Raw genomic sequence first — 20,515 nt, forward strand, 5'->3', positions numbered from 1 at the left:
CATCTCAAAACAGAATAAAATAAATAAAAAAGAAGGCAAAATAAATATGTTCCAAACTTAACAAAGGCTGAAAACATTTATCACTACTACATGATCCACTAATAAGAACTATTAAAAGATGTCTTTCAGGCCATAGGAAAATGATGCCAGATGGAAATATGGTTCTACACAAAGGAATAAACATCAGAAATTGAATTGTTTTCAGTGCCTTAGTTTGTATGCACATACATGAGCCAACAGTGTGTTTCAGGCAGTACCTCATACTTGCAACTTTCTCTAGGGGATTACCCCGAACAACTGAAATCATCTTACCCCAGATACCTGAGAATTTTGCTGCCTTCCCTACCCTGGCAGCCCATGGCCAATGACCATCTGCAATGGGGGTACAAAAGCCCCTTTCCTTGCCTCAAAGTGGGACAGCTTCTGTGGCACACTTTATACTTCAGAGCTCCCTGTGGGATTAAATGAAGCTAGACTTCACCTTAAACCACATTCTTACATAGCTCCCTTTCCTTCCCTGCCCTGCTTCTGTCATTTCCTTCTCAGTTTTTCCTGAGAGTGCTTAAAAATATATCACATCTGGTGGCTCATGCCTGTAATCCCAGCACTTTGGGAGGTTGAGTTGGGGGGATCATTTGAGATCAGGAAGTTCGAGGCCAGCCTGGTCAACATGGTAAAACCCTGTCTCTACTAAAAATACAGAAATTAGCAACGCAGGGTGGCATGTGCCTGAGTGAAGGAGAGAATCTTAATCAAAGTTTAGTTAACAAGCATTTGTTCTGAGTCCCACCTAAGTCATATGGAAAAGGATGGTTCTTTGCAATGGGCCCTTTTGAGAACACAAAATGGGTAAGCATGGAAAGGATTCTTAACTGTTTCTTTTTTCCACAATCATATGACTCAGGCAAAATTCAATGTTGTCTGGGTGGAGCCTGAACAACAAAATTTTTTAGAAGATTCTGTAAACCAAAAATAAAATTCTAAGCCCCTTATAGGATACAGTAAATTCCTCTTCAGAGAGCCAACATGTCAGAATGTTCAGCTTCCCTGTTCTTTGTTCTCCATTTTAAAGTTTAACTTCCTCACTCTTTGTATCTCCTTGCCCCTGGTTTCAGTAAATAACCCTCTCTTAGCCTCTATACTCACATATCTAGAGTTCTTAGTCATCCTCAGTCACCTGCTCTGTCCTTAGTTATCCTTAGTCACCTGCTCTGTAACCATCTTTCCCACCAAAACTGCTCACCCTACCACTCTGGCTCATATCCCAGTCCTCTTCAAAATAGCCCATCAGAATTAGCTTAGACTGTGTGGTCGAACCCTAGCCAACAGGGGAGTGACACAGCAATAGGGACTAACTGTGTTAGTCTTCCCTTCCTTTGTCCAGTGTGCTCTCACCACTGCTCCATCCATGAGATGTACCTTCTATAGAAGTAAATTTGCCTTGCTGAGAAAATTTATGTTCAAGTGCTATTTCTTTTGCAGCACTGAAAACTTGTTTCTAACACCCTCAACTGACTGAATGGAATACCGCTTGGCCAAGGAACCGCCAGTGTAACCTTGAAAACTGAGTTCTTGACCATGATGGGCTTGGAGGTCAGACACATCTCGTTATGCCTTCTCCCCCGCTAACCATGTTAGGCTTTCTTCCCTCAGGGCTTAGCAAAAACCAACCCTTTCAAAAGACTACACCATTGACATCAATCAACCAAGTGCCTAAGGCTGCCCCTCCTTTTTTGCCTGATAAGAGATCAGTGACCACTGAAATAGTTCTGGTCAGTCTAAGGAGAATGCACAGTAAGGGTTTTTGTGTCCTCTGCTTCACGTTTTGACATCAGAGGGCCCTCAGATCATGCTAACATTGCTATATTTTGTCCTTGGGACTCATGGAGCGGCATGAAGCTCAATTGTGTGTGTGCATGATTCTCCTTTCATAAATATTTATGACTCTTCCTATAGCTTAATAAATATGCATATTTGCCCACTGTACTCCACATAAACTTCTGCTCACTTTGCCCCTCCCTTGAAGTATCTGTTTCTGGCTTCTTACTAGAGGCTGTCCTTCCCAGCCTGTCAGAATGGCCGTCCTGCAGGCTGCAACCCTTTATGAGACATAAACCTTTCCTTCCCACGTTTATGAACCTTGTCTTTCTTCAGTTGACACTTCCTAGGTAAAGTACAGATTATAATAAGAGACTTGAGAGACACATCAACTAATCAAATGTGTGAACCTTACTCTGATCCTGATTTAAACACAGCTTTTCTCACCAGGAGCAGTGGCTCATACCTGTAATCCCAGCACTTTGGTAGACTGAGGCAGGTGGACTGCTTGAGTTCAGGAGTTTGAGACCAGCCTGGGCAACAGGGCAAAATCCTGTCTCTACAAGAAAAATGCAACAATTAGCCAGGAGGCATGGTAGCAAATGCCTGTAGTCCCTGCTACTTGGGAGGCTGAGGCAAGAAGATTTTGAGCCCAGGATGCAGAGGTTGCAGTGAGCCCTGATCATGCCATTGCACTCCAGTCTGTGTGACAGAGCTAGACTTTGTCTCAAAAAAATAAAATAAACACAGCTATTTAATGATGGCATTTGTGCAACAATCGGAAACTTTAACACTAAATTTTTGATGAAGTTAAGGAATTACTGTTATTTTTTAAGTGTGATCATGATATTGTACTTACAATTAAACACTCTTTAATTTTTAAAGAGTGTTGAGGATATTGTGGTATGCTTTTTTAAAGGAGTCCTTACATTTTAGAGATACTGACTGGAGGAAATGCTTATAGATTAAGCAATACGATTTCTGTGATTTGCTTCAATATAATTTGGAAAGGGGGAAAGCGGATGGGGACACAGTTGGCCATGAATTGATAATGGTTGATGCTGGGTGGTGGACCACGCAGGCTCATTCAGTTAGTCTATTACTTTTGCATATGTTTGAAGTTTTCTATAATGAAAAAGCATTTAAAAAGAAACTTCTAAATTGTTCTTCATATGCAGCCTATGTTGAAAACTGCTATTCAAACCCTTACTTATTTTTTGCCTGCTCAATTGTCAAAATCTGAAAGGGGTTTTCTAAGGGTTCTCCTCCCGTGACTTTTATATTTCTATTCATTTGTATTTTCTGCAATGCTTCATTTATATATTTTATTGCTTTATTATTCGTCACAGTAGGTTTATAAAAGATATCCTTTTTTTCTTTAAAAATAATATATGCTCATGGCAAAAGCAAAGAAAAATAAAGCAGAATATAAAGGTAGATGGTGAAAAATAGACTTGCCTTTCAACTCAGATCCCCAACTTTCTTGCTTGCTTTTTTTTTTTTTTTTTTTTTTTTTTTTGAGACAGTCTTACTCTGTCACCCAGGCTGGAGTGCAGTAGCATGATCTTGGCTCACTGCAACCTCTGCCTCCTGACTTCAAGCGATTTTCCTGCCTCAGCCTCCCGAGTATGTGGGACTACAGGCACCTTCCACCACACCTGGCTAATTTTTGTATTTTTAGTAAAAGCAGGGTTTCACCATTTTGGCCAGGCTGGTCTCGAACTCCTGACCTCAGGTGATCTACCCACCTTGACCTCCCAAAGTGCTGGGATTATAGGTATGAACCACCATGCCTGGCCCAGATCCCCAACTTTCAGTCCCCCTTTCCAATCACCACATTCTTCTGTCTCCATGGAGGAGTAGTGACTGTGTATATAAACTGTAGGGACAGAAAGGTGTGATACCTTTCCTTCCCATCATAAGTGTCACTGCAGATACTCATATAACAAGAGAAGAGCATAACAGATGTATTTAATCTAAGTTTTACATAACCCAGAATGCTTCAGAAAGGAAGACCCAGGGACCCAGGGAAAACAGTTTGTTTTTATGCTTAGGTTTGATGAAGCATGGATAGCCATGTAAAAATGTGGTTAGACAAAAGGATATGACCTAATAGTAATAGATTGCGTGGGGAAGCACAGAAAGGCCTGCCTGTTCAGAATCTTCTTGGCCTCTCTGTTGTAGCATTTATTCATCCTGGGTATGGGGTAGGACCCTCTGGAATGAGGGTCTTATGATCTACTATCAGGCAAGGGCAGATCAGAGAACATCTTTATGGCCAGTGCTGGGGGTCAGAAAATAATACTCCAAAATGAAGTCCTCCGAAGCAACCTCAAGAGCAAAAGTTTCTCCCTTGAGGCTAGCCATACAAACTAGAATCCCTCTTTCCCAAGGCAGGACATAGAAACCAGAACCCCTTTCCCCAAAGCCAGCCATTAAACCTAAACATAATACTCTTTAACTTTTCTTCTACCTTTCTGTGTAGAGTATTACGTATGTAAGTTAGAGTATTACGTATGTAAAACTGGCCATAAAAAGTTATCTGATCTTCCTTGTTTGACTGTAAATCATAAAACCCCCATTTCAGAAAGGGCCCTGCCCCATACCCATGGAAAGCATGCATGCCCAGAGAGTGTCGGAGAGTCCAGACAGACAGGCCTTGCTGGATTTCCCCACTCAGTCTATCAGCATTAGATCAGACCCTTTCCATCCAATCACATTTCTACATGGCTGTCCACACTTTATTGAACCTAAGCATGAAAATGGACAGTTTTCCCTGTATCTTTGGGTCTTCCTTCTGAAGTCTTCTGTATACACAAATGACATATATTTGTATGCCTTTTCTCCAGTTAATCTGTCTTTCACAAGTTGGTTTTTCCGCAAACCCTCAAAACACGAAGTGGAACTCCCCGGCCTCTGCAGGAGCTCTTAGACAGAAACATTGGGAGAAGTTTGGAGTAATAGCTTGCTTTGGGTAAAGGGAGTTCTAACCTCTAAGATCCCCACTCCACCCTTGGGGAAGGGAAATTCTTGTTCCTGACTTACTTCAAGGGAAAAGGAAGACTGGGAGACAGGAGGGCAGGAGGGCAGAGAGATCTTGGTTCTGAGGCTGCTTCTGAGAACTTCCAGTCTCCTTTAGTTCAAAGAATTCAGCATACCAAAGTTCCAGGCTTTGGGGTATCACTTTCTGAATCCTGGCAGAACATATATATGCACATGTGTTCATATATTTGTAACTGCCCAAGGGGTTCCCCTTGCCTGCTGCCTAGACAGATCTGATTCATCAAGACAGGGGAATTGCAATAGAGAAAGAGTAATTCACACAGAGCCAGCTGTGTGGGAGACTGGAGTTTTATTATTACTCAAATCAGTCTCCCCGAGCATTTGGGGAGCAGTTTTTAAGGACAACTTGATGGAGAGGGGGAAGCCAGTGAGTCATGAGTGCCGATTGGTCAGGGATGAAAGTCAAAGCTCTGAGACAGCTTAGAGAGTCAAAGCTGTCTTCCTGTGCTCAGTCAGTTCCTGGGTGGGGTCCACAAGATCAGATGGACCAGTTAATCAGTCTGGGTGGTGCCTGTTAATTCATAGTGCAGGGTCTATAAATTATCTCAAGCATTGATCTTAGGAGAAGCTTAGGGAGGGTCAGAATCTTGTCTCCCCCAGCAGCATGACTCCTAATGCATAATTTCTAATATTGTGGCTAATGTTAGTCCTACAGAAGCAGTCTAGTCCCCAGGCAGGAAGGAAGTCTGCTTTGGGATAGAGCTGTTATCATCTTTGCTTTAAACTACAAACTTAAGTTTCTCCCAAAGTTAGTTTATAGTTCAGCCTATGCCCAGGAATGAACAAGGACAGGCTGGAGGTTAGAAGCAAGATGGAGTCAGTTAAATTAGATCTCTTTTGCTGTCTTAGTCACAATTTTGCCAAGGCAGTCTTATACTTGAATGTCCTTTTTAAATATACAATTGGATCCCAGTGTAACCATAACAGGTTCATTTGCCCAATGCATGCAGCAAGTCAATATGCCATGACACTGGCTGTAGCAGAGAAAGAGCTTTAATTGCAAGGCCAAAGAAGGAGGAGATGGGGGAAACCTCAAATCTGTCTCCCAAGGAGTTTGGGGATAGGGATTTTAAGGATTTTAAAGTGGGCCAAAGTGTGAAAATTCTTGATTGGTTGAAGAGTGCAGGGTGAAGTCATAAGACAGGGAGATGATGAAACTACATTCTTACGCTGATTCTGTTTCTTCGTGGGGGTCTTCAAACTGGTTAGTGTCAGCTGTTTCACTAACCAACTAAGGATATTTTTTAGTGGAATCTAAAAAATACTTTAAGTAATTCATAAAGAAAAGCTTTATGATTCTAACATCAGAATTCCTATCTGTAAGAACAATGGGGATGCAAATGGTTGGCATCTAGTACTATATGACTTTTGCTTACAAAAAAAGTAGGTCAACGTGCATCCTATTAATGTTTAATTATAACTGTATTTCTTTCCAGAATTTTCCTTAACCTTGTGAGGATAGCTTCACCAGGATTTTAGGTACTATTAGATTCCTTGCATTTATCACTTAAATCATGTATAGAAAATTTCTTCAATGGAAAACTACACACATCCTGCAGCATTATCTGATTCTGTTTCTATGCGGGCTATTTTGTAACTCTGCAAGTTGTGGATAACTGATAACAATGCAAAATAACGTCTATAGACATGCAAATTAAATCTGTCAGATGGCGATACAGCCTCCCCCCACCTCCTGCCCATGGAAAAACCAGTTTTGTCCCCATTTGCACAACATTCCTTTATGAGTGTTTGCTTCTCCTTTGGACCAATTATGGCATCTTTTGAACCAGCTGTGACACTTGCTTTGTTCCCTCATTATTAGTAAAATAAAATCTTTAACGTGTGTTCATTTTATATCTTTATGAGAATCAGTCATAATTTTACCCTTTTTCTTTTTGAGAATTATCTTGAACGGTATGTAACAAATTAAATATACAGCTCATAGATGTAAAGAAAACCCAATTGTCTTTTTGTCTCTTGTTATCCTGATGTAATTGTTAAATACAGTGAGCTCCAAGTTTCTCTTCAAAGAATCAGTATGTCAGTTTCCTTGTTCTTTGAAAATTTGTTTCTAGCATAATTTACTTAAGAGAACACTTTTCCTTTGCTACTGAATAAAAAAATCAGATAAGCCCTTTGACTTTTCTGATTACTCTTAGGTTGTAGAGGACCACAGTCGCTTTAAGTAACAAACAACAGTCGAGATAAAGAAATTAGAATATATCCAGTTCAAGACATGGATCTACACTTCAGTTTTCTAAGTTGCACGTTCTGATCCCAGACTCTACCTTGCTGTGCTCATCTTCTTCTGGCTCTCCCAGCCGACCTCATTCTCTGCGGTCTTCAACATTTCTACTTGTCTGCACCCTAAAAGAATTTTGAAAAACTATTTTGGTCACCTATTTTTCAGTTGATGCTTATAATTATCATCATTTTTATGTAGTTGCAAAGGATATAATTTTGTTTATTTAAAACTTTAAAACATATTAAATAGAGATGATCATGGTGGCCCACGCCTGTGATCTCAGCTACTCAGGAGGCTGAGGCATGAGCATTGCTTGAACCCAGGAGGTAAGGTTGCAGTGACCCAAGATCATGCCACTGCACTCCAGCCTGGGCAACAGAGTGAGACTCTGTTTCAAACAACAAAAAAAAGACATATATATAATGTATGAAAGAGATTCTATTTAACAGAAAAATGTTATATGGTTTCTCCCTCTCTTTAAACCCATGTTTTCATTCTATTTCATCCACAAAATCTATCCAAAAGGTAATAGTGATTATTCTAAAAAGTCTTTAATTGCTTACCCTGCCCTACTTCTTTGCACAAAAATATGCAAATACCAGACAAATATTTTGTTAAATTTCCTCTGATCATAATACTGATATGGGAGTTAAGAAGAAATTATTTAGACAGATAGTGAGGGTAAGGAAGTCCTTGGTAAGGTTTTTCTTTTAATGAAAAACAGCCCCCAAATCATTTTCTTTTCTAAAAAGAACAGCCTGTAAAATTGAGCTGAAGACACAGATAAGCAAGCTGGAAGCCTGCACAGGTGAATGCCGGCAGTTGTGCCAATAGGCAAAGGCTGCCTGCGATAGGCATGTTCAAAATGGTGGCTCCATCTTCCCTTCTTCTTTCCAGCCACGTGTACAGTGCAGACAACATGTGCTGGCCAAGTGGAAAGCCCCTTTACATAATAAGATTAGGGTGGGGTGGCCAGGCTTGCCCATGCATTGTGTAACTGCCACACCTGGTCCAACCAATCTGTGGGCCCTATGTATTTACAGACACCACCTCCTCAAGCATGTCTATAAAATCTGGTGCACTCTGCCACAGGCTGGAATTCCCATTTGGGTGGCCCTCTGTCTCTCAAAAGAGAGAGGATTGTTCTCCTTTCTCTTTCTTTTTCCTATTAAACCTCTGCTCTTAAACTCACTCCTTGTGTGTGTCTGTGTCCTTAATTTTCCTGGCATGAGATGATGAACCTCAGGTTTTACCCCAGACAATGATGCTGCTTCAATACTCTTAGGACTTAAAAATGTATTCTGAACTACTGTTAGAATCATTTTTAGTAAACAATTTACTGAGACAGTGTACACATACTGTAAATATTGGTAGGCAATTGTTAAACATTAAAAATAAAATTATACTGAAAATGCAGAAATGCATGGGGCTGGTTTTGTTTTCCTCGTTTGTTTTAGGTTTTTAAGCTAGAATGAGATAGGACTCGGTATCAGTTCTGTTACCAGAAATGGGTCCCGATCCAGACCCCAAGAGAGGGTTATTGTATCTTGCACAAGAAAGGATTTGGAATGAGTCCACAGAGTGAAGTGAAAGCAAATTTATTAAGAAAGTAAAGGAATATAATAATGGCTACTCCATAGACAGAGCAGCAGTATGGGCTGGTTATACTTATTGTTACTTCTTGATTATATGCTAAACAAGGGGTGGATTATTCATGAGTTTTCCTGGAAAAAGATAGGAAATTCCTGGAACTAAGGGTTCCTCCCCTTTTTAGACCATATAGGGTAACTTCCTGGCATGGCCATGGCATTTGTAAGCTGTCATGGTGTTGGTGGGAGTGTCTTCTAGCACGCTAACGCATTGTAATCAGTGTGTAATGAGCAGTGAGGACAACCAGAGATCACTTTCATCATCATCTCGGTTTTGGTAGGTTTTGGCTGGCTTCTTTGCCACAGCTTGTTTTATCAGCAAGGTCTTTATGACCTGCATCTTGTGCCAACCTCCTATGTCATCATGTGACTTAGAATGCCTAACTCCTGGGAGTACAGCCCAGTAGGTCTCAGCCTTATTTTACCCAGTCCCTATTCAAGATGAAGTTACTCTGGTTCAAGCCGCTCGGACAGTTCTATTGCTATTACTTTTTTCTTTTATACCCAAAGCACTAAAAAGCCTTGTTTACAAAAATACATAGAAGAATATTTGCTTCAGCAGCACATATACTAAAATTAGAATGACACAGAGAAGATTAGCATGGCCCCTGCACAAGAATAACACACAAATTCATGAAGGGGTCAGTGGATGAAAATTACTAAAGAGAATATCAGGAATAAGAGAGACTCTAAACTGACTCAGCTTCTAGCTGAAGGCAGCCAGGATAATAAGATACTAAGGGAGAGGGTTTGAGGGATTTCATCAGATATCAAGTGTGGTTAGATACCAAGGGTGGGGGATTCTAGTGAAACTAACGCAGCAGGATTCTTTCTGAAAACAGAATAAGCAGAAGGACACAGCCCAAGGTCTGGGTCCTAAGGGCTTAGTAGAGCCTGATTAGTGTTAGGTCAAAGAGAGTCCGTTGTCCCAGATGTCCTTAAAGCCCCAAGGGTAGGACAGCTAACTTTCCTAGACAACTTCTGAAAACAACTGGCACTACAAATCAAGACTGCTTGATGCCACTTCCTCCCACACAGGCCACTTCTAGGAATGGGTCACTCTACTAGAAAGAAAAAATGTCTGGCAGAAACCCTGGCCCTAGAAACAACTCACGTGGATGGTAGAATGAGGGACGTTGTACATCCCTGTCTTGTTTACCTTGGCCTGGGGACTTTTCCTTTACTCAATGAAGTCTATTCCTTAAGTCATGCTTGCAAAGCCAGTGGCAGGATAGATCCTCCTTCAATTTGATTAAACCACCAGATTTGCAAAAGGATTGTTACTGGGTTTTTGGGGTCATTCATTAATGACCAAGTTTGACACCAGTTTTTCTTTTTTTTTTCCAATTTATTTATTATATTGCATTTTAGGTTTTGGGGTACATGTGAAGAACATGCAAGATTGTTGCATAGGTACACACGTGGCAGTGCGATTTGCTGCCTTCCTCCCCATCACCTACATCTGGCATCTCTCCCCTTGCTATCTCTCCCCAACTCCCCACCCCCCATTGTCCCTCCTCTATTTCCCCCCAACTGACCCCAGTGTGTAGTGCTCCCCTCCCTGTGTCCATGTGTTCTCATTGTTCAAGACACCAGTTTTTCAAAAATCCCTGCTTGTTGCCCAGGGGTCAGTGCATGATAGTGAGATTCAGAACACATGGGTTTCTTTTGTAAACTGGAAGCTGAGCTCCAAAGGGTAGGTAAGAAAAGGACCAGTACTGGAACTCAGCTGCGGGCAAATTTCTCAAGCAAATCAATTTTAGGAAAAAACATTTGGCTTCTGAAAGTTTACCCCCTTAAAACTGTTGCTGCCCCTGAATCCCTTAAAACATCTCACAGGCGGGATGCAGTGGGTCACACCTGTAATCCCAGCACTCTGGGAGGCCAAGGCGGGTGGATCATGAGGTCAGGAGTTCAAGACCAGCCTGGCCAACATGGTGAAACCCTGTCTCTACTAAAAAAAAAAAAAAAAAAAAAAAAAAATTAGCCACCTGTAATCCCAGCTACTCTGGAGACAGAGTCAGGAGAACTGCTTGAGCCCAGGGGGCAGAAGTTGCAGTAAGCCAAGTTCGTATCACTGCACTCCAGTCTGGGCGACAGAGCAAAACTCTGAGAGAGTCTCAAAAATTAAAAAAAAAAACTCACAAAACCCAACTGGGGAGGCTGTTTCCCCACATTCACAGATACCATTTCAGAAACTACCAAGGTTGAAGCAAGGATTTGAGAAGTAATGAGGTAGGGCAGTTCTTCCTTGGCTGGTGGCTTCTCTGGAACTGGCAGATGATTGAAGCTGGCATTTTACCTTCTAGAGCTTTCTTGGGCACTTCTGGGAGCCCCAGCTCTGTGACCCAGCTTCAGGTTCTCCTGAAGACGATAACATATTCTGCTCCCTGGCCTAGCTGCATCCCTGTCAGCCCTGGGTCGTGGTGCTGCACCCAACACTCTTCAGAATTGAAGACATCTCACCTCCCAGGTGCTCCTCTTGAGCGGGACTTGATACAGTTCAGCCTGAATTTTTCTCCCACCTGCCACATATCCATCTAGTCTACAGAAAATCCTCATCAAACCCTTACCCCCTGCCCCAAGAAAAAAACCATGGGAGTACAGTCTGTTAACCAGCACTCTCGTGGCTCTAGCACCAAATCAACTAGTTAGCCCATCTCTAGCCCTCTAGATTTGGGGGGGTTACACCCCAGACCACCCAACAAGCTCTCAGATGGTCTCACTGAAGATCTGCCTCATTATATTTGGGATCACGGGATACATCTCCTTGGGGTAGAAGGGATGGAATTCACAGCACAAATTTTTTCCAAAGAAATCTTTTAATCTCTCTTCCCATACTCTGACACTGTTAATAATCCTTAAACCTGCTAGATGCTTGTAACCAGTTCTCGGGAATATTTCATTTGTCAGTCGGCACATAGGACCCATCTTAAACATATTTGAGAGTTCATATTAATTATATTTCTACCTCAGGTTAAATTGAGTCAAGAAACACTCATGCCATACCATTCTGTTAACTGCTGTCTTGGTCTGTTTTCTGTTGTTGTAACAGAATGCCTGGCACTGGGTAATTGATAAAGAAAGGAAGTTTATTTGGCTCACAGTTCTGGAGACCGGGAAGGGCAAGGGCCTGATGACAGCTTCTGGTCAGGGCTTTGTACTGCCTCATAACTTGGCAAAGGGCATCACATGGCAAGAGGGCAAGAGTGTGCAAAAAAGACAAAACATGAGGGGTGGCCTTGCTTTATAACCATGCACTGTCACGGTAACTAATCCAGTCCCATTAGAGCAAGAACTCTCTGATCCCCTGGAGAACTAACCCAGTCCCATGAGAGCAGCATTAATCCCTTCACGAAGGCAAAGCCCTTATGGCCCAAACACTTCATAATGATCCCACCACTTTTCAATGTCATTACATTGGGAATCAAATTGCAACATGAGTTTTATAAGGGACAAGTCATATTCAAACCATTAGTAACTGCCTACGTATGACAGTATCAGTAACTGTCTGGATGCATCTTTACGGATATATCAATAATTTGTTTAATCTCTCATGGTCATTTACTTCAACAATGCTTTAATAAATATATCCCTTTACCTGTGTTTTTAAGTCAACTGTTAATATACCTGTAGGATACATTTCTAGAAAAGGAGCTAAGTCACTCTCTAGGTTACACCAATTTACCCTCCCAATCTAAGTATAAAAAAGATGGTTTTTCCACATTCTCTGAACACAGTACCTTATTAAATTTTTAAATCTTTTCCAGTGTAATAGATGAAAAATCATATTCTATTTAAATATGTATTTTCTTGATTATAAATGAAGTTAAATATATTTTTATGCAATTTAAAACCACTTATTATTAATTTTTTAGTAAGAGATGCCTGTTCATGTTCTTTGCTCATTTTTTCCTGTTGTGCTTTTGGTATTTTTCATATTAACTTGTAAACACTTCATGTATTATTAAGGAAATTGGCCCATTGTCATGTGTGTTGCAAACGGATTTTCCCATAGTGCGAAAGGGCATAGTGGGCAGGAGCTCCAGTGAAGAGGTGGTTCAAGGCAAACGTAGTACAGCTCAGGGCATTTAGAATGTAGCTATATTTGGAACAGCTTCTCTCACATCTTCTCCTGTCTCCCAGATGTTACCCTCTCATTCATAGCAGCTCAGCAATGAAGATCTAATTGAAGTGCAAGAAAAAGGGTCCATTGGACAGTCACCATGGCAACTGCCCCTCCCACAGTATTTACCATTCAAAGGCTTCTGCAGGCATTCATGTATGACAAATAGCAAAGAAAGATTTCCAGATTCACAACCCTAATTTTGAATGCAGTTTGAAGGTGCTTAGAGGCCTAAAGAATGTCTGTGGTTTCTACAGGGAGAATACTAGGAAAAGAATTGTCCTCAGTTCCAGATTCTGTGGCAGGATGATTTGTTCAGACATTAGAGTCTATTTTGTTTTCGGTGTAATTTTTCTTCCATTCCCACCATTGGCGGAGGGTTACCAGCCCACAGTGCTTGCCGGTCTCAGGAGTGGTTTATGTTCCTGGGTACAAAGCAGAATATGCTTAAAGATCATGTCTGGTCTTGCCCTTAGGGAAAGCTCAAGCTCACTGAAGAGGTTAAACTATAAATCCAGATGGGGAGGGTCATGGTGGGGACAAGCCAATTCTCTTTGGAGGCAAGAGGAGGAGTGAGTGAAAGCAGGAGAGGCTCTGCAAAGAGGGCAGACCTGTGACCACTGCTGAAAACATCTAGGTTGGAGACAGAACCTGGTCATGATGGCTAGGGCTCTTAGGGAAGTGGGGCCCTAGGCACTGGGATTTCCCATCCTAACAAAAAATCCCAGTCCCCATGGCAGAAAAGACCAGGGGCCCGCCCACTTACAAGGGACAATATTTCAGATACCCTAAGGCATCTCAGCCCTAACCACTGTGGCCTGAGGATTGTTGGTGCTTCCAGGCATATAACCGCTGGGATATATGAGTGACTTTATGGTAGGGTGTCAGAAGAATCTTAACAGTAACTAAAGTTACATTTTCCATCATTTTGGCTGGTTGAGAGCTCAAAAACATTATTATTATTTTGAAATGGAGTCTCGCTCTGTTGTCCAGGCTAGAGTGCAGTTGCATAATCTCGGCTTACTGCAACCCCTGCCTCCCAGGCTCAAGCAATTCTCTGCCTCAGCCGCCAGAGTAGCTGGGATTACAAGTGGCTGCCACCACACCCGGCAAATTTTTGTATTTTTAGTAGAGATGGGGTTTCATCATCTTGGCCAGACTGGTCTTGAACTCCTGGCCTTGTGATCAATCCACCTCCCTCGGCCTCCCAAAGTCCTGGGATTACAGGTGTGAACCGCCGCACCCAGAGAAATGATTTTTAATTTTAATAACTTACTGCGACATCCAATTGGACACGTCAGTCTGTGGAATAAAATTTACATCCAGTGTACCTTTTTAGACTAGTATTGTAGGAAGCCTCAGCCAATTCAGCTCCTGACAAAAATCCTACCACAAAAAAAAGTACATTCGTGACATGATTTTTATATTGTTTTTATTTTGCCCACTTAGTAAATACTTTACAAACACATTTGGCTTTATTTTATTTTTGAGATGGAGTTTTGCTTTTGTTGCCCAGGCTGGAGTGCAGTGGCACAATCTCGGCTCACCGCAACCTCTGCCTCCCAGATTCAAGCGATTCTCCTACCTCAGCCTCCCAAATAACTGACAGGCATGCACCACCATGCCTGGCTAATTTTGTATTTTTTAGTAGAGATGGGGTTTCTCCATGTTGGTGAGGCTGGTCTCGAACTCCCCATCTCAGGCGATCCACCCACCTCAGCCTCCCAAAGTGCTGGGATTACAGGTGTGAGCCACTGCTCCCGGCCCTTTTATTTCTCTTCATTTATTTTCATGATCAATTATAGCACTTTTATAGGAGAAAATGAGTTTCCTGAAAAGATACCCTGGTTATGACTTTTCATCAGTGGGAAATAAGTATTAACTATTTTAAAGCCTGACTTGTCACAGTAGTTTGTTCAAATCAAGGATGGCCTGGATGGTTCTCTGCTGCCCTCCAGTGGGAAAGCTAGAGGAGGTCAAAGCATTTTTGAAATGGAAAATGGACTGGTTTATGTGTCTAATATTGGGATGTAAAATATATAGACAGAAAGAGATAAAAGAACCGAAGGATGTTTTCTTCTCAGCGTGTTCAGAAATAAGTGAACTGTTGAACAATGAACCATTCAGCACCATGACTTCCGACAACTGCAAAAGGATATCGTAAAGACTGTATTTAAAACTGAGGTGTTGGCCAGGCACAATGGCTCTCGCTTGCCTATAATTGCAACACTTTGGCAGGCCAAAGCAGGAGGATCACCTGAGGTCAGGAGTTGGAGACCAGCCTGGCCAACATGATGAAACCTCATCTCTACTAAAAATACAAAAATTAGCTGGGTGTAGCGGTGTGTGACTGTAATCCCAGCTACTCGGGAGGCTGAGGCAGGAGATAGTTTGAACCTGAGAGGTGGAGGTTGCAGTGAGCCGAAATTACACCACTGCACTCCAGCCTGGGTGACAGAGCGAGACTCTGTCTCAAAAAAGAAAGAAAGAAAAGAAAAAAAAAAAAGAAAAAGAAAGATGAAATGGAGGTCTTTCTGCCGGGATAAAAATAGTATACAACTTTGGAAATAAACATTTTAAGCATTCTGAGTGTCCATGTATACTTATACAATCTTGCTTTACTTCTGCATAATTATTTAATGATAATATTGTGGTCTATTATTTATCATAACACCCTTATTTATTTGAAGAAGATTATTAAAGGGCTGGAAAGAAATTATGCAGCTTCTCAGTTTCTCCATGAATCTGATTACTATCCACGATAGGTGTGCATTAAGAAGTTTATTTAGTTTACTAACCGACCTTTTACAGAAAAAGTTTGCCATTTCCTGCTAAGTCACAATTCCTACCACATTTGCATCCTGCTTTAACCAACTGATAGATATTTTTTATAGTGAAGGAAAAACTTAGAAAACGTACAACAAACAAAACGAAATTGTTATACAAAAAGAGTGGATTAATCCTTGAATACTGACTGACTCTTACATGCTCATTTCCCCCTGTACCTCTACATATATTTCTAGAACTGATGTGTTTAAAATAGACTGATGTCTGTGTCAGTAGCAGGGCAAGAAAATAAACTCACTTGCTCAAAAAAAAAAAAGAAATAGTTTACTTAGCATTTCTACATTAGTTAAATGAGTCTTATTCTATTCATTTAAAAATCCGTCTTTAAAATATACAAATTAATATATAAATCACTAACAGACAGGGGTGGTTATAAATCAAGGCTCTAATGATGTTGTGTTTTTAAATATATTTTCAAAATATATTAATTCCTCTTGAACAAACAAAAAATGTGAAAGCATTCACTTCTTCCCTCTGGTAAACAAGATGCCAACTCTGGAGTATGGTGCAAAGACATGCTGGATACTTGCCCTGTGTTCAGCAAATGGACTGAACGTGGAGCCAGAAACATGTGAAGCACCAGGACAATCTGAAAACAACAACCACAACAACCAAAAAAAAAAAAGATTTTCAGAAGACCTTTTCCAGGTTGTAAAAGCAAGAGAGGAGGCAAGAAAAACAAAATTTTAAGCTGATTTGAAAACTTTTAAAAAGTGATAGAGCCTATATTACATAAAACTTTATGAGACAGTTGACCCTAGGAAATTACAATATGTTGCCAACACTTCCTGGGCAAGCTGATCATTAAAATAATACCTAAAATATATTAAATAGTTCTTGCATACTACATGCTATACTAAGATCATCTCATTTAAATTTAGAAGACCCATATGAGATGGGTACCGTTTTTATTCCCATTTTACAGATACAGAAATGGAAGATGAGAGAAATTGGCTGGGTGCAGTGGCTCATGCCTGTAATCCCAAACTTTGGGAGGCAGAGGTGTACAGATCACTTGAGGTCAGGAGTTCAAGACCAGCCTGACCAACAGGGCAAAACCCTGACTTTACTAAAAATACAAAAATTAGCCAAGCTGTGGTGGTGGATGCCTGTAATCCCAGCTACTTGGGAGGCTGAGCAAGAGAATCGCTTGAACCCCAGAGTTGGAGGTTGCAGTGCGCTGAGACTGCACCACTGCACTCCAGCCCAGGTAACAGGAGACTCCATCTTGGGAAAAAAAAAAAAAAAAAAAAAAAAAACAGATAAATTAATTAACTTGCTCAGGTAATCGGCAGAAGAAAGATCAAACTTCAGAGAATGATTTAACAATAACAAATCCGGTTTATGTGGAAGCAGAAGCCATCTAGAACTCTTATTTACTTTTTATATTTACTACATTTTTATTTATTATACATGTGAGGTTTCTTTCAGGATGTTAAACTTTTTTTCATGCACAATCTATATTTTATTGCACTAAAATGCTTAAAACGAAGTTTCAAGACTCAAAAAGAACAGAACTACGATATACCTCAGAAGTACCTTGTGAGAAAAGCATTGCTATTACTATTTTACAAATTAGTTAAGACCTTGGGGCCTTGGAGAAATAATGTGAATTCTTAAAGAGCAAGAGCTGACCTAGGACTTGACCTTATATCATGTGAATAACTTCAGGTGTGTGAGGTTGACTTGAGAATATTCCTTAGGCGATGGCACATTGCTATCATTAGGCGTTCACAGGGAATCTGAGAGGTTATAGGAACACATCACAGTACAGTTGGCCCTCCATGTCCATGGGTTCCACATCTGTGGATTCAAGTAATTGCAAATAAAAAGTATTTGAAAAAATTCCATCTGTACTAAACATGTACAGCTTTTTCTTGTTATTGCCTAAACAACATAGTATAACAACTATGTAGCATTTACATTTTATTGGGTATGATAAGTAATCTAGAGATAATTAAAAGTATAGAAGGGGTGTGGTGGCTCACATCTGTAATCTCAGCACTTTGGGAGGCCAAGGCGGGCAGATCACAAGGTCAGGAGTTCAAGACCAGCCTGGACAACGTAGTGAAACCCTGTCTCTACTAAAAATACAAAAATCAGCAGGGTATGGTGGTGTGCACCTGTAATCCCAGCTACACAGGAGGTTGAAGCAGGAGAATCACTTGAACTTGGGAGGTGGAGGCTGCAGTGAGCTGAGATCACACCACTGCATTCCAGCCTGGGTGATGGGTGACAGAGCGAGACTTGTCTTAAAAAAAAGAAAGAAAGAAACGGGGGCAACAAAATACTAGCAAACAAAATTCAACAACACATTAAAAAGATCATTCATTACAACTAAGTAGGATTCAACCCAGAGCTGCGAGGATAATTCAACATATACAAATTAAGTAATATGCTATATCCTATTAACAGAATAAAGGACAAAAATCATATGATCATTTCAATTGATGTTGAGAAAGCATTTGATAAAATCCAACATCAAAATTAAAAAAAAAAAAAAAAAAAAAACTTAAAGAACTGGGCATAGAAGGAACATATCTCAATACAGTAAAAGCCGTATACAATAGACCCATGGCTAGTATCAGACTAAAGGGAGAAGAACTGAAAGTATTTCCTCTAAGATCTGAAACACAACAAAGATGCCCACTTTCACCACTGTTACTGAACATTTTAATAGTAGTCAGTGTCCTAGCTAGAGCAACCCAGTAAGAGAAATAAATAAAAGGCATACAAATTGGAAAGGAAGAAGTCAAATTATCCTTGTTTGCAGATTTGATCTTATATTGAGAAAAACTTAAAAGACTATCAAAAAACTATTAGAACTGATAAACAAACTCAGTAGAGTTGCACGATATAAAATCAACATACAAAAATCAGTAGCATTCCTGTATGTCAATAGTGAACAATCTGAAAAGAATTCAGGAAGATAATTTCATTTATAATAACAACAAATCAAATAAAAACCAAGGAATAAACTTAATCAAAAAAGTAAAAGATCTCTACAATGAAAACTATAAAACATTGATAAAAGAAATTGAAGCAGACACACAAAAAATGGAAAGATATTCCATGTTCATGGCTTGGAAGAATTAACATTGTTAAAATGTCCACACCACCCAAAGAAATCTACTCAATGCAATCGCTACCAAGATACCAATAACATTCTTCCCAGAAATAGAAAGAAATCCTAAAATTTATATGGAATCATGAAAGGTCCAGAATAGCCAAAGCCATCCCAAGCAAAAAGAACAAAGCTGAAAGAATCACATTACCTGACTTAAAATTATATTACAGAGCCATAGTAACCAAAACAGCGTGGTACTGGCACAAAAACAGACACACAGACCAAGGGAACAGAGTAAGAACCCAGAAAAAAATCCATACATCTACAATGAACTCATTTTTGACAAAGGTGCCAAGTACATACACTGGGGAAAGGACAGTTTCTTCAGTAAATGGTGCTAGGAAAACTGGCTATCCATATGTGAAAGAACGAAACCAGGCCCCTATCTCTTGCCTTTATGTAAAAATCAAATCAAAATGGATCAAAGACTTAAATCTAAGACCTCAAACTATGAAACTACTAAAGGAAAACATTGAGGAAACTCTCCAGGACATTAGTCTGGGCAAAAATTTTTCTTTTTTTCTTTTTTAGAAAAGGGATCTCACTATGTTGCTCCAGTACAGAGGCTAGTCACAGGTGTGATCCTGCTACTGATCAACATGGAAGTTTTGACTTGCTCCATTTCTGACCTGGGCCAGTTCACTCCTCCTTAGGCAACCAAGTGGTCTAATTCCAGGCTCCTGGGAGGTCACCACATGATGCCAAATTTAGTGCAGATGCCTAGTGCATTATAACCCAGAATTCCTGGACTTAAGCAATCCTCCCACCTCACCTTTCTGAGCTCAGGAGTCTTTTTTAGAGACTCTGTCTAGCTGGAGTGCAGTGGCACAATATTGGCTCACTACAACCTCCACCCCCTGGGTTCAAGCGATTTTCATGCCTCACCCCCCAACCCCAAGTAACTGGAATTACAGGCATGGCCCACTACGCCTGGCTAATTTATGTATTTTTAGTAGAGGTGGAGTTTTGCCATGTTGGCCAGGCTGGTCTCAAGCTCCTGGCCTCAAGTGATCCACCCACCTTGGCCTTCCAAAGTGTTGAGATTACAGGCATGAGTCACTGCACCCAGCCAAGCAAATTTCTTAATACCCCAAAGCAAAGACAATCAAAGCAAAATGGACAAATGGGATCACGTTCCATTTTAAAAAGCTTCTGCACAGCAAAGGAAACAATCAACAAAGTGAAGAGACAACACGTAGAATGGGAAAAAATATTTGCAAACTATCCATCTGACAAGACGTTAATAACCAGAATATATAAGGAGCTCAAAAAACTCTGTAAGAAAAAATCTAATAATCCAATTAAAAATGGGCAAAAGATCTGAATAGATATTTCTCAAAAGAAGACGTACAAATGGCAAACAGGTATATGAAAAGGTGCCCAACATCACTGATGATCAAAGAAATGCAAATCAAAACTATGAGATATTATCTCACCCCAGTTAAAATGGCTTTAATCCAAAAGACAGGCAATAACGAATGCTAGTGAGGATGTGGAGAAAAGGAAACCGTCATACACTGTTGGCAGGAATGTAAATTAGTATAGCCACTCTGGAGAACAGTACAGAAGTTCCCTTAAGAAACTGAAAATAGAAATATTATATGATCCAGCAATCCCACTGCTAGGTATATACCCAAACG

General features: G+C 40.5%; 1 protein-coding gene and 1 non-coding gene across 2 annotated transcripts in view; one reads left to right on the forward strand and one right to left on the reverse strand.

The window, feature by feature from the left end:
• SCN11A (sodium voltage-gated channel alpha subunit 11) overlaps positions 1-20,515 on the reverse strand; it is a 173,996-nt gene that overhangs the window by 141,998 nt on the left and 11,483 nt on the right. The window contains exon 2 of the mRNA XM_032270699.1: positions 7,170-7,248. The gene's annotated coding sequence lies outside the window, so the exon portion shown is untranslated. The remainder of the gene's footprint in view (positions 1-7,169; positions 7,249-20,515) is intronic.
• On the forward strand, positions 9,326-9,428 carry LOC116544768. Its single transcript, XR_004266028.1, has one exon. It is a non-coding gene; the product is annotated as a U6 spliceosomal RNA (small nuclear RNA).

Source organism: Sapajus apella, unplaced genomic scaffold (assembly GCF_009761245.1).
Source record: "Sapajus apella isolate SASKATOON/1434 unplaced genomic scaffold, GSC_monkey_1.0 scaffold4, whole genome shotgun sequence".
NCBI classification, from domain to species: Eukaryota; Metazoa; Chordata; class Mammalia; order Primates; family Cebidae; genus Sapajus; species Sapajus apella.